This window comes from Bombina bombina, chromosome 3 (assembly GCF_027579735.1).
Source record: "Bombina bombina isolate aBomBom1 chromosome 3, aBomBom1.pri, whole genome shotgun sequence".
NCBI classification, from domain to species: Eukaryota; Metazoa; Chordata; class Amphibia; order Anura; family Bombinatoridae; genus Bombina; species Bombina bombina.
In genome coordinates, this window is record NC_069501.1 from 1076254404 (window position 1) to 1076268262 (window position 13859).

At 41.4% G+C, this 13859-nt stretch overlaps 1 protein-coding gene across 1 annotated transcript in view; it reads left to right on the top strand.

Annotated features, from left to right (window-relative positions):
• Nucleotides 1-13859, top strand: part of SETDB2 (SET domain bifurcated histone lysine methyltransferase 2) — a 554051-nt gene that overhangs the window by 297191 nt on the left and 243001 nt on the right. The window lies entirely within an intron of this gene.

The following is a 13859-nucleotide window of genomic DNA, read 5'->3' on the forward strand; positions in this document are numbered from 1 at the left end:
TCCTATATATATTTCCTCCTGTCAGTCGGTCGAATGACTGGGGTGGGCGGAGCCTAGGAGGGATCATGTGACCAGCTTTGCTGGGACTCTTTGCCATTTCCTGTTGGGGAAGAGAATATCCCACAAGTAAGGATGACGCCGTGGACCGGACACACCGTTGGAGAAAGTAATTTATCAGGTAAGCATAAATTCTGTTTTCTAGGGACTCTGATAGACTCGGTGGACATGAAAATATTTCTGACTGAGTTCAGGAAATCAAAGATTTTGTCCACCTGCCGAGCTCTTCATTCCATTCCTCGGCAGTCAGTGGCTCAGTGTATGGAGGTAAGCGGACTAATGGTAGCGGCAATGGACATAGTTCCGTTTGCTCGCTTGCATCTCAGACCATTGCAACTATGCATGCTCAATCAGTGGAATAGAGATTATTCGGATTTATCTCCTCAGTTAAATCTGGATCAAGAGACCAGAGACTCTCTTCTTTGGTGGTTGTCACAGGATCATCTGTCCCAGGGAATGTGTTTCTGCAGGCCAGAATGGGTTATAGTGACGACAGACGCCAGTCTTCTGGGCTGGGGTGCAGTCTGGAATTCCCTCAAAGCTCAGGGTTTGTGGACTCGGGAGGAGGCTCTCCTACCGATAAATATTCTGGAATTAAGAGAGATATTCAATGCTCTCCAGGCATGGCCTCAGCTGGCTTCGGCCAGATTCATCAGGTTTCAGTCGGACAACATCACGACTGTGGCTTATATCAATCATCAGGGCGGAACTAGGAGTTCCTTAGCGATCATAGAGGTCTCAAGGATAATCCAATGGGCAGAGACTCACTCTTGCCATCTGTCAGCGATCTATATCCCAGGTGTAGAGAACTGGGAGGCAGATTTTCTAAGTCGTCAGACTTTTCATCCGGGGGAGTGGGAACTCCATCCGGAGGTGATTGCTGAGCTGGTGCGGCTATGGGGCACACCAGAGTTGGATCTGATGGCGTCTCGTCAGAATGCCAAACTTCCTTGTTACGGCTCCAGGTCAAGGGATCCTCAGGCTGTACTGATAGATGCTCTAGCAGTACCCTGGTCGTTCAACCTGGCTTATGTGTTTCCACCTTTCCCTCTCCTTCCACGTCTGATTGCCAGAATCAAACAGGAGAGAGCGTTGGTGATTTTGATAGTGCCTGCGTGGCCACGCAGGACTTGGTATGCAGACCTGGTGGACATGTCATCCCTTCCACCATGGTCTCTGCCATTAAAGGGATAGTAAACCCAAAAAATATTTTTAACTCATGAAAAACTTCTTAAAATAATAAATACATTTGCAATTGGTACCTTTGTAAAGTTTTCCTTCCATTTTTTGTAATTTCAATTGGAAACTTAGTACTGCGCCAAACCCATTTTTTAACCATTATATGGGGCCTGTTACGATGTTCTACCTAGGTAGAAACATCATGGCAGCCCGCATGCGCATTACAACTATTTTATTAGCAACGCATGCGCAGACTCGCCCCCCAGTCTCCAGCAGTTTACTGACAGGAGCACAAGTTCTTTCAAGCAGGCACGGGCTAAACAGGGTATTATAGTCACATCACAGATTTTGTTCACAGGATCTTATGATTTGCACTATGTGACTCTCTTGATGCCGGGAGATGAGATTCTCATCTCCCGGCATCAAGAGAGTCACAGAGTGCAAATCATAAGCATCGCTTAGAGGGGCAGCCTCACACTTGCAAATGAGACATTTAGGAGAGCAGCGTGTATACTAGTATTCTTCCCTGCCTGTGATGAAGTCCATCTGTGTTTAAGACGTTAAATACGGCAGTGAGTTTGAGAGCTATGTTTATTTAACTGTCGGGCTCATCTCCCCCTCCCTCTGGCTGTTTATGCTTGATTTTGTGAGACCCCCTTTTCCACATGAAAGCAAAAACAGCCAGAGGGAGGGGGAGATGAGCCCGACAGTTAAATAAACATAGCTCTCAAACTCACTGCCGTATTTAACGTCTTAAACACAGATGGACTTCATCACAGGCAGGGAAGAATACTAGTATACACGCTGCTCTCCTTAGTGCAGGGTTTAAGTGTAGGACAGAAGCAGCTTGTAAAGTCTTGCACAGCTCTCATCATAAACTTGCATCGTGAAGTGTGGAGTTCCTGTTTATATTGTTCCCTGTCTCCTCTTACTTGCCGGTTTTCAACCAATAGGATCAATAAGCTTTAAACAGCTGTGCTTTAATGTCAGTACTGCGCATGCGATGCTGACAATCTAATATTTAAATTAAGGGGCCCAGCAGCTTTGCCATTGGTTGGGGGGCGGATGCTGGATAATATGAGCCATGCCTCATTTCATGGGCAGTCATTACCGCACATTTTATGACAAATTATCCTTTAAAATTAAGGTATGTAAAAGCTTAATTTAATGTAAAAACTATTTTAAATGATTACATTTATAATAGTTATTATAATATATTTTAATTAGGTTCACATGGAAATCAATTTCTAACCCTTTAAGACAGGACCTTCTGATTCAAGGTCCATTGAAGCATCCAAATCTAATTTCTCTGCAACTGACTGCTTGGAGATTGAACGCTTGATTCTATCAAAGCAGGGGTTCTCTGAGTCAGTCATAAATACCTTGATTCTGGCTCGAAAGCCTGTTACCAGGAAAATTTATCATAAGATATGGCGTAAATATCTCTTCTGGTGCGAATCCAAAGGCTTCTTCTGGAGTAAAATCAAGATTCCCAGGATTTTGTCTTTTCTCCAAGAGGGATTGAAGAAAGGATTATCAGCTTGTTCCATAAAGGGACAGATATTTGCTCTGTCTATTTTGTTGCACAAGCGTCTGGCAGATGTTCCAGATGTTCTGGCTTTTTGTCAGGCTTTAGTTAGAATTAAGCCTGTGTTTAAACCTATTGCTCCGCCATGGAGTCTAAATTTAGTTCTTAGAGTTCTTCAGGGGGTTCCGTTTGAACCCATGCATTCCATAGATATTAAGCTTTTATCTTGGAAAGTTTTGTTCCTAGTTGCTATCTCTTCAGCTCAAAGAGTTTCTGAACTATCTGCATTACAATGTGACTCACCTTATCTGGTGTTCCATGCTGATAAGGTGGTTTTGCGTACCAAGCCTGGGTTCTTACCTAAGGTTGTTACTAACAGGAATATCAATCAAGAAATTGTTGTTCCTTCTCTGTGTCTCAATCCTTCTTGTAAGAAGGAACGTCTGTTGCACAACTTGGACGTGGTTCGTGCTTTGAAATTTTATTTGCAGGCATCCAAAGATTTTCGTCAAACATCTTCTTTGTTTGTTGTCTATTCTGGAAAGCGTAGGGGTCAAAAGGCTACAGCGACTTCTCTTTCCTTTTGGCTGAAAAGCATCATCCGTTTGGCTTATGAGACTGCTGGACAGCAGCCTCCTGAAAGGATTACAGCTCATTCTACTAGAGCGGTAGCTTCCACGTGGGCTTTTAAAAATGATGCTTCTGTTGAACAGATTTGTAAGGCTGTGACTTGGTCTTCGCTTCATACCTTTTCAAAATTTTACAAATTTGATACTTTTGCTTCTTCGGAGGCTATTTTTGGGAGAAAAGTTTTGCAAGCAGGGGGTGCCTTCCGTTTAGGTTCCTGTCTTGTCCCTCCCTTCATCCGTGTCCTAAAGCTTTGGTATTGGTATCCCACAAGTTAGGATGAATCCGTGGACTCGGTACATCATGCAAAAGAAAACAAAATTTATGCTTACCTGATAAATTTCTTTCTTTTGCGATGTACCGAGTCCACGGCTTGCCCTGTCTATTCAAGACAGACAGTATTTTTTTTTATGTAAACTTCAGTCACCTCTGCACCTTATAGTTTCTCCTTTTCTTCCTTGGCCTTCGGTCGAATGACTGAGGGGTGGAGTTAAGGGGGGAGCTATATAGACAGCTCTGCTGTGGTGCTCTCTTTGCTACTTCCTGTCAGGAAGGACAATATCCCACAAGTTAGGATGAATCCGTGGACTCGGTACATCGCAAAAGAAAGAAATTTATCAGGTAAGCATAAATTTTGTTTTTAAATAATTGTGGTGGGGTGTCACAAAAGTGTTGGCAGATTGCCACCCCTTTCTGGCTCCAGTATGGAGTACTTAATAGTCACAGATAGATTTATGTAAGGGAAATATTTTTGTATTTCGTGCCACACATTGTAATGGGGATAGTTACCCCTTTTTTGTGCTTTTTCCCATGATCGCTATTATTGTTTTTTGTTTTTTTTTGCTGGGCCCTAGTCTCACCATTATTTTCATTTTGTTCCTTTTTAACCTGTTTTTTACCTATGTTTTTACCTTTTTACCAAGTAAGGTTATGTTTTATGAGAATATTTATGTTCTATTTCTCCTACATTGGTGTATCCGGTCCACGGCTTCATCCTTACTTGTGGGATATTCTCAATCCCTACAGGAAGTGGCAAAGAGAGCACACAGCAGAGCTGTCCATATAGCTCCCCTCAGGCTCCGCCCCCCAGTCATTCTCTTTGCCGTTCTAACTAGTAGCATCTCCACGCGGGTGGTTAAGAGTATGTGGTGTTAGTTGTAGTTTTTTATTTCTTCTATCAAGAGTTTGTTATTTTAAAATTGTGCCGGCTTGTACTATTTACTCTGCAGCAGAAAGTGATGAAGATTTCTGCTAAGAGGAATATGATTTTAGCACCAGTAACTAAAATCCATTGCTATTCCCACGCAGGACTGTTGAATACCAGAGAACATCAGTTGGGGGGAACAGTTTGCAGGCTTAACTGCTTCAGGTATGATCAGTCATTTTTCTAACAAGACCATGTAATGCTAGAAGACTGTCAGAAATTCCCTCTGGGATAGGTAAGCCATTTTTCTTAGACTCTGTATAAAATGATGGCTTATTTTAAGGGTTCTATGCTGGTTGACACTATTGTGGGCTTTAAAATCGATTGCTTTTTAGCATGTTTTCACTATAAATAAGGTGTTTTTTTCAGACTTTAAAACACTTTTGGGGTTTAATTTGCGCCTGGCACTTATTTGGACACCTAATCTAGTCAGAAAGGCCCCTCCACTCTGGAATGAAGAAGGAGGAGGCCTCATTTTCGCGCCTCAATTGCGCAGTTGTTTTGACTAGGCAGTTCATGCAGCTTCACGTGGGGAGTCCAGAGGCATCAGAAAAGACTTCAGAGAGGCTTATTTCCTACTTAAATAACCCCTAAGGAAGGTAAAGGCCACAGTAGAAGCTGTGGCATAGTACTGTAGTGTTTTTAACTGGTTAACTGCTGTTATAGCTCCGGTTTGGGCATTAAAGGGTTAATTGGTCTGAAAATTTGTGTGCAATCTTTTCAAAGCAATAAGACACTGTGGTGAAAATTTCATTAAAATCGGATGTTTATTTGATGGTTTTTTTATGTTTCAGTAATAAAGTGTGCACTTTTATTATTTAAAGACACAGTAACGTTTTTGTCAAAAATAATTTTTATTGCATTGAAGTTCTGTTTAAGTCTGTCAAACATGTCTGACCCTTCAGATAGCCTATGTTCTGTATGTTCAAAGGCCAAGGTGGTTCCCCCATTAAATTTATGTGTGAAGTGTGCCATAGCGTCCAAACAGCTTAAGGACCGTACAATCACGCTTAAAGATATAGCCCAAGATGATTCTTTAGCTGAAGGTAGTGAGGATAGCTCGCTATCCTCTCCTTCTGTGTCAACACCAGCTATGCCCGCGCAAGCGATACCCAGTACATCTAGCGCACCAATTGCTATTACTATGCAACAGTTAGCGGCAGTAATGGATAATTCTCTCGCAGCATTTTTATCCAAACTGCCAGCTTTTCCTAGGAAGCGTGATTGCTCAGTTTTAAATACAGAAAATGAGCAAGCAGACACAGAGGATAATTTATCTGTAGTGCCCTCACATCAATCTGACTTGGCGGTGAGGGAGGGCCTGTCTGAGGGAGAAATTTCTGACACAGGAAAAGTTACTCAGCCGACAAAGCCTGATACCATAGCATTTAAATTTAAGCTAGAACACCTCCGAGCCCTACTTAAGGAGGTCCTAGCTACACTTGATGATTGTGACCCTTTGGTGGTCCCAGAAAAATTGTGTAAAATGGACAAATTCTTAGAGGTCCCAGTACACACTGATGCGTTTCCGATACCTAAGAGGGTGCCGGATATCGTGACTAAGGAGTGGGAGAAGCCAGGTGTACCTTTTTGTTCCCCCTCCTATATTTAAGAAAATGTTCCCAATTGTTGACCCCAGAAGGGACGCGTGGCAGACGGTCCCTAAGGTAGAGGGGGCAGTTTCAACGCTAGCTAAGCGCACGACTATACCAATAGAAGACAGTTGTGCTTTCAAAGACCCTATGGATAAAAAATTCTGGTTTCGCAATCGTGGCGTGCAGAGCGCTTTGGTTAAAATCTTGGTCGGCGGATGTGTCGTCCAAAACAAAATTGCTTAATATTCCTTTCAAGGGTAAGACCCTATTCGGGCCAGAGTTGAAAGAAATTATTTCAGATATCACTGGGGGAAAGGGCCATGCCCTTCCACAGGATAGACCTTTCAAAGCTAAAAATAAGTCTAATTTTCGTTCCTTTCGCAATTTCAGGAACGGACCGGCTTCTACCTCTACAGCCACTAGGCAAGAGGGTAACGCACCCCAGCCCAAACCAGCATGGAAACCATTGCAGGGCTTGAACAAGGGTAAACAGGCCAAGAAGCCTGCTGCTGCTACCAAGACAGCATGAAGGGGTAGCCCCCGATCCGGGACCGGATCTAGTAGGGGGCAGACTTTCTCTCTTTGCTCAGGCTTGGGCAAGAGATGTTCCGGACCCCTGGGCACTAGAAATTGTCTCTCAGGGGTATCTTCTAGAGTTCAAGGACCTTCCTCCAAGGGGAAGGTTCCACATGTCTTGCTTATCTTTAGACCAGAAAAAGAGACAGGCATTCTTACATTGCGTAGAAGACCTTTTAAAAATGGGAGTGATACACCCAGTTCCAATAGCAGAACAAGGACTGGGATTTTACTCAAACCTGTTTGTAGTTCCCAAAAAGGAAGGAACTTTCAGGCCAATTCTGGACTTAAAAATCCTAAACAAATTCCTCAGACCATTCGGACAATTTTACCAACGATCCAGGAGGGTCAATACATGACTACCGTGGACTTAAAGGATGCGTACCTGCATATTCCTATCCACAAAGATCACCATCAGTTCCTGAGGTTCGCCTTTCTGGACAAGCATTACCAGTTCGTGGCGCTTCCCTTCGGATTGGCCACTGCTCCCAGAATTTTCACAAAGGTGCTAGGGTCCCTTCTAGCGGTGCTAAGGCCAAGAGGCATTGCAGTAGCACCTTACTTAGACGACATTTTAATACAAGCGTCGTCCTTTCACAAAGCAAAGGTTCATACGGACATTGTTCTAGCCTTTCTAAGGTCTCACGGGTGGAAGGTGAACATAGAAAAAGTTCTCTGTCCCCGTTCATAAGGGTTCCCTTCCTGGGAACAATAATAGACTCGATAGAAATGAAGATCTTTCTGACAGAGGTCAGGAAGTTAAAACTTTTGAACACTTGTCGAGTTCTTCAATCCATTCCACAACCCTCCATAGCTCAGTGCATGGAGGTAATAGGACTAATGGTTGCGGCATTGGACGTGGTTCCCTTTGCTCGGATTCATTTAAAGTGAAGGTAAAGTTCGATAGTTTTGAATTAAATCCTATACATATAAGGAAAAAAAGTCACTTTCATTCATGAAAATTTATATATTTACATTGATCCTGTGTTGTCTCCGTTTTTTAATTTCCATCTCGCTATATCAGAAATCAACCTTTTTTTTAACATGCTGGTCACGTTTTTTCACCAGCCAATTGACTTTCAGGCCGTTAGGCGGCCGTCATTTGACGTCAGGATTGTCTTGTATGCTATGCGCATGCGTTTGTTGTTCTCGCTCACACTGGCAAGGCGAGCGCGGCCCCGTTTCGCGCATGCGTTACAAACTTGTATTTCAGAGAGGGTAGTAACCATTATTATTCATAGAAACTGCAACAGGACGGGATTACCGCATGCGCATTGTTGACGTAACCGTGTTAATGCGCATGCGCAAATCGTATACTCGCCGTGCACGAGAATTGTAGACACGTATAGAGCGGCTGGGACTGCTCTATACGTCACAATATGAAAAATCAGAAAATGGCTCGTAGGAGGAGTTTTAAACGGAATGGTAGGGAAAAATCAAAGCCTAATATTATAATTATAAGTAATATTTTTTTAAAAATAACTTAGCGATTCTGTATGTCATATGTGTAAAAGTACAATACTTGAAAAAGACCGCTCTCACTTTACCTTCACTTTAAGACCATTGCAACTGTGCATGCTCAGACAGTGGAATGGGGATTATGCAGATTTGTCTCCCCAGATTCAAATGGACCAGAAAACCAGAGACTCACTCCTCTGGTGGTTGTCTCAGGATCACCTGTCTCAGGGAATGAGTTTCCGCAGACCGGAGTGGATCATTGTCACGACCGACGCCAGCCTCTTAGGCTGGGAGCGCGGTCTGGGAGTCCCTGAAGGCTCAGGGCCTATGGTCTCGGGAAAAATCTCTTCTCCCGATAAACATTTTGGAATTGAGAGCGATATTCAATGCGCTCCAGGCTTGGCCTCAACTAGCGGAGGCCAAATTCATCAGATTTCAGTCGGACAACATGACGACTGTAGCGTACATCAATCATCAGGGGGGAACAAAGAGTTATTTGTAGGAGGGTTTTTTTGAGGGAGGGTTGGGTGGGTTATATTAATCCAAACTTAAGGGATAACTCAGATTTGTTATTTATATATCGTGACCCTTAAGTTCCAAAACCACTAACAGTAATATACATAAAAATGTACAATGAGATGCAAAAAAGAGAGATTTTGCAGCGCAAAGAAAAAAGACTGTTGGTTACTGGACTAGTTAAATATTAAAACCCACTATCAGAGTAAACAAAAAATAAGTGTAATCGAAATTCAATTCTTTGAAATACAATTGACAACTACATTCACACAAAATAACTTTATTTGAAAAAATATTAAAGTAGTAGTCCAGCTGGACTAGTACTCACGCACACTCACACACATACGGTTTAAAACTTGCTGGAACTCAGACTATGTAATTTGATCTGAATTGCACCTTATAAAATATACATCACTTCTTAACAGGAGGTATTAGAGTATTTGTGTATATATAAGTAATCAACTCCTGTAGGTAAGTGAGTATGTTATTAGTAGTGGAGGTAGAGTGTATCTAATAAGTACTTATACAAAAAAAGCACCACAATTATATAAATAGTATCCGATTAAATTTCCGGTTTGTGTGCTAAGAAATGTAAAGTCTACAGTGCACTTGATGTATGTATGTTAGTCAAACAGTCAAAAGTAAAGCTGGTGGTTTACTGGGTTTCTAAAGTTTAATCATTGCCAGTATTGCAAAGTGTATTAAATTGGTATTAAAGGACCCCAGTCACAGCAAAGTCATTGGTGATTTTGCTGTGACTGGGGTCCTTTAATACCAATTTAATACACTTTGCAATACTGGCAATGATTAAACTTTAGAAACACAGTAAACCACCAGCTTTACTTTTGACTGTTTGACTAACATACATACATCGAGTGCACTGTAGACTTTACATTTCTTAGCACACAAACCGGAAATTTAATCGGATACTATTTATATAATTGTAATGCTTTTTTTGTATAAGTACTTATTAGATACACTGTACCTCCACTACTAATAACATACTCACTTACCTACAGGAGTTGATTACTTATATATACACAAATACTCTAATACCTCCTGTTAAGAAGTGATGTATATTTTATAAGGTGCAATTCAGATAAAATTACATAGTCTGAGTTCCAGCAAGTTTTAAACCGTATGTGTGTGAGTGTGCGTGAGTACTAGTCCAGCCGGACTACTACTTTAATATTTTTTCAAATAAAGTTATTTTGTGTGAATGTAGTTGTCAATTGTATTTCAAAGAATTGAATTTCGATTACACTTATTTTTTGTTTACTCTGATAGTGGGTTTTAGTATTTAACTAGTCCAGTAACCAACAGTCTTTTTTCTTTGCGCTGCAAAATCTCTCTTTTTTGCATCTCATTGTACATTTTGGGGAACAAAGAGTTCCCTGGCGATGAGGGAGGTATCCAAGATCATCAAATGGGCAGAGGATAACTCCTGCCATCTATCAGCAATTCACATCCCAGGAGTGGACAACTGGGAAGCGGATTATCTGAGTCGTCAGACTTTCCATCCGGGGGAGTGGGAACTTCACCCGGAGGTTTTTGCCCAGTTAACTCAACTATGGGGCATTCCAGATCTGGATCTGATGGCGTCACGTCAGAACTCCAAGGTTCCTCGCTACGGGTCCAGATCCAGGGACCCCAAGGCGACATTGGTAGATGCCTTAGTAGCGCCTTGGTCGTTCAATCTAGCTTATGTCTTTCCACCGTTCCCCCTTCTCCCCCGGCTAGTAGCCAGGATCAAACAGGAGAAGGCTTCGGTAATTCTGATAGCTCCTGCGTGGCCACACAGGACTTGGTATGCAGACCTGGTGAATATGTCATCGGTTCCACCATGGAAGCTACCTTTGAGGCAGGACCTTCTAATTCAAGGTCCATTTGAACATCCAAACCTAGTTTCTCTGCAACTGACTGCTTGGAGATTGAACGCTTGATTCTAGCTAAGCGTGGGTTTTCGGAATCAGTTATAGATACTCTGATCCAGGCTAGAAAGCCTGTCACCAGGAAAATTTACCATAAGATATGGCGGAAATATCTTTGCTGGTGCGAATCCAAGGGTTACTCATGGAGTAAGATTAGGATTCCAAGGATACTATCTTTTCTTCAAGAAGGATTGGAGAAAGGTCTGTCAGCTAGTTCCTTAAAAGGACAGATATCTGCTCTGTCTGTTTTGTTACACAAGCGTCTGGCAGCCATGCCAGATATTCAGGCGTTTGTACAGGCTTTAGTCAGGATCAAGCCTGTCTACAGACCTGTGGCTCCTCCATGGAGTCTAAATTTAGTTCTTTCAGTTCTTCAAGGGGTTCCGTTTGAACCTCTACATTCCATAGATATTAAGTTACTATCTTGGAAAGTTTTGTTTTTAGTAGCTATTTCTTCTGCTAGAAGAGTTTCTGAATTGTATGCTTTGCAGTGTAATTCACCCTATCTGGTGTTTCATACAGATAAGGTCGTTTTACGTACCAAACCTGGTTTTCTTAAAAAAGTGGTTTCCAATAAGAATATTAACCAGGAAATAGTTGTTCCTTCTCTGTGTCCTAATCCAGTTTCTAACAAGGAACGTCTGTTACACAATCTTGATGTAGTTCGTGCTTTAAAGTTTTATCTAAAAGCGACTAAAGACTTCAGACAAACATCGTCCTTGTTTGTCGTCTATTCTGGCAAGAGGAGAGGTCAAAAGGCGACTGCGACCTCTCTGTCTTTCTGGCTGAAAAGCATCATCCGGTTGGCTTATGAGACTGCCGGACGGCAGTCTCCTGAACAAATTACAGCTTACTCTACTAGAGCTGTGGCTTCCACATGGGCTTTCAAGAATGAGGCTTCTGTTGAACAGATCTGTAAGGCAGCGACTTGGTCTTCACTGCATACATTTGCGAAATTTTACAAATTCGATACTTTTGCTTCTTCGGAGGCTATTTTTGGGAGAAAGGTTTTACAAGCAGTGGTGCCTTCCGTTTAGGTTACCTGACTTGTTCCCTCCCTTCATCCGTGTCCTAAAGCTTTGGTATTGGTTCCCACAAGTAAGGATGAAGCCGTGGACCGGATACACCAATGTAGGAGAAAACAGAATTTATGTTTACCTGATAAATTTCTTTCTCCTACGGTGTATCCGGTCCACGGCCCACCCTGGCATTTTAGTCAGGTTTAAATTTATTTTTGTAAACTACAGTCACCACTGCACCCTATGGTTCTCCTTTTTCTCCTAACCTTCGGTCGAATGACTGAAGGGGCGGAGCCTGAGGGGAGCTATATGGACAGCTCTGCTGTGTGCTCTCTTTGCCACTTCCTATAGGGATTGAGAATATCTCACATGTAAGGATGAAGCCGTGGACCGGATACACCGTAGGAGAAAGAAATTTATCAGGTAAACATAAATTCTGTTTTTGGGGACTTTGTAATTCTTTACATTTGTTGTTTTTTTTCTACCTCTGAGTGCTTAGAGGATGCTTCTTTTCTTTCTCTCATATTTTTTTTGTATTACATCTCTTTGCATCCAACACTGCCCTGGTGGGCAGTTTCTCTTTTGTCCACTAGGGTTATTTATTTGAATTTGCACCATTTTCTCTTTTGTTTTAATCTATGTAAAGAGTATATTGACAACCCATAACCTTTAGCAGGCTTGTAACTAACTCTGCACTGGGGATACTTGTGTCACTACCCACTTCTACAATCCCCCCTCTGTCTCGGTGAGGAGAAAATAGGCCTTAAATCTGTCTGAGTACCCCACTCAACAAAGAATCTGGAGCACCTCAACTCTTCACCTTCCTCCTGTAGAAGCAAAGATATGACATACCAGAAAGGTTGGAGGGATTAAGTACTCTTGGAGTTTTGGGAATCTTTGCCTCCTCCTAGTGGACAGGAGTTAAATTCTCAGGAGTAATGGATCGTGGACTCTGGTAGCTTCCGAATGCGAAAGAAGGCGGCCACTCACTGCATTTATTCGGATAAAAAAACAACACACTAATATCTGAATTTGCCCACCAAAGCATCCCAATGCACAACCCTACTTTTTACTACATTACAAAAACAGAACTAAATTAATATACTGCATATAATATAATATCCATTGAAGTAGCAGTCAAAATGAAACGTTCATTATTTAGGTAGGGCATGCAATTTTAAATTACTTTCCAATTTACTTTTGTCATCGAATGTGCTTGTTCTTTTGGTATTCTTTGTTGAATGCTAAACCTAGGTAGGCTTATATGCTAATTTCTAAGCTCTTGAAGGCTACCTCTTATCTCAGTGCATTTTGACAGTTTTTCACAACTAGAGGTCATTAGTTAATGTGTGCCATATAGATAACATTGTGCTCGTGCCCGTGGAGTTACTTATGAGAGAGCACCAATTAGCTAAAATGCAAGTCTGTCAAAAGAACTGAAATAAGGGGGCGGATGCTTAGATACACAATAATTACAGAGTTAAAAAGTATATTAATATAATGGTGTTGGTTATGCAAAACTGGGGAATGGGTAATAAAGGGATTATCTATCTCTTTAAAGAATAAAACTTGTGGAGTAGACTGTCCCTTTAACATTACAGTAGTAACTCTTGTAATATACTGTATATTTTTTTCAAAGATCACTAAATCCAAATTTTTTCATTTGTGATTCAGATAGAGCATTACACTTTCTAATTTACTCTTATTATCAAATTGTCTTCATTCTCTTGGAATCTTTATTTGAAATGCAACAATGTAAGTTAGATGCCGGCCCATTTTTGGTGAAAAACCTGGGTTGTTCTTGCTGATTGGTGGATAAATTCATCCACCAATAAAAAGTGCTGTCCAGAGGTCTGAACCAAAAAAAAAAGTGTAGATGGCTTTTTTTTAAATAAAGATAGCAAGAGAACGAAGAAAAAATTATAATAGGAGTAAATTAGAAAGTTGCTTAAAATTGCATGCTCTATCTGAATCACGAAAGAATTTTTTTTGGGTTCAGTGTCTCTTTAATTGTAACAAAAAATACACTTTTCTAAAAACCCAGTACAGGTTTAATCTGCTTCTTGCCAGGCATCTAACTTTTAACATACATTTCCAAAGCAATGTTTGGTAAATTATTCTATAGAACATTTCTCTTAGAGTGATGGCAAACTTTACATGTTTTAAAAT